The sequence below is a fragment of the Corvus brachyrhynchos genome, unplaced genomic scaffold, assembly GCF_000691975.1.
Source record: "Corvus brachyrhynchos isolate BGI_N302 unplaced genomic scaffold, ASM69197v1 scaffold46, whole genome shotgun sequence".
Lineage (NCBI taxonomy): Eukaryota > Metazoa > Chordata > Aves > Passeriformes > Corvidae > Corvus > Corvus brachyrhynchos.
In genome coordinates, this window is record NW_008238838.1 from 6550909 (window position 1) to 6552169 (window position 1261).

At 53.6% G+C, this 1261-nt stretch overlaps 1 protein-coding gene across 1 annotated transcript in view; it reads right to left on the reverse strand.

The window, feature by feature from the left end:
- Positions 1 to 1261, reverse strand: part of REXO2 (RNA exonuclease 2) — a 19054-nt gene that overhangs the window by 4939 nt on the left and 12854 nt on the right. The window lies entirely within an intron of this gene.

Sequence of the window (1261 nt, forward strand, 5' to 3'; positions counted from 1 at the left end):
CGCGCTTGGTGGGGGGGGACGCGCCGCAAGGGCTGCTGGGAGATGTAGTCCGGCGTAGCCTGGGGCCCTCCTCCCGTCACCGATCCCACGGAGGAGCTCCGCTCCCCCCGCTTCAAAAGAGGGGGCTCACCCAGGGGCTTTGCCCAGGGAGACTTTTAATGTTCTCCAAGACGATACTGTCATATTTTAAATGGACAACGGGGAATGGGTTCAAATTGAAAGAGAGTAGGTTTGGATTACGTATTAGGAAAAAATTCGCCTGGGGCCCTCCTCCCGTCACCGATCCCACGGAGGAGCTCCGCTCCCCCCGCTTCAAAAGAGGGGGCTCACCCAGGGGCTTTGCCCAGGGAGACTTTTAATGTTCTCCAAGACGATACTGTCATATTTTAAATGGACAACGGGGAATGGGTTCAAATTGAAAGAGAGTAGGTTTGGATTACGTATTAGGAAAAAATTCTTTACTGTGGGGGTGCTTAAGCACTGTAAAAGGTTACCCAGGGAAATTGTGAACGCCCCATCGCTGGAGGCGTTCAAGGCCGGGTTGGATGGGGCTCTGAGCAACCTGGTCTAGTGGAAGGTGTCCCTGCCTTTGGCAGGGGGTTGGAATGAGGTGGTCTTTAAAGTACCTACCAACCTAGACCATTCTGTGATTCTACGACTGTATAAAAAACGACATGAGGAATGCTGCAGATACCAGGCAGCATCTGTCCCACCTCAACCCTGCTTAAAAGGCTAGACCCTTCCATCTGACACAGATGTTCCTTTCTCCTAAAAAATACTAACAGCACTTCTCTGTGACACAAGGACAGAGTAGTTGTTTCTCCAAATCTTCACCACAGCTTTGTTACCCCGTGAAAAGCCCTGAAGTGTGAGTTAAGACATTTAATACTGAGACCAGAGTTTGGCAGGACTGCACTGCTGGTATTTTTACAAACACTAAAAGGTGACTTCACTGGGGGTTTTGGGGGGGATTTATACATGTATTCAGTGAGAAACAGGTCACATTTGCTTTGCCCTCGAGTCCATCAATGCCGCGATGAGTGCCACTTGGCCTCTCTGTAGCTCTCCCTGCGGTAGTCGTAGCTCCAGCCGTCCCGGTGCCTGTCGTCGTAGTGCTCCTCCCGGCCGCCCCGGTAGTGGTGCTCGGCGTCGTGGCCCCTCTCATCAAAGCCGTACTCATCCCGTTTGCCCCGGCCGTAGTCGGGGCCGCGCTCCCCAAAGCGCTCGCGGCCGAAGTGGCGGGTGTCTGGGGGGTAGGGGT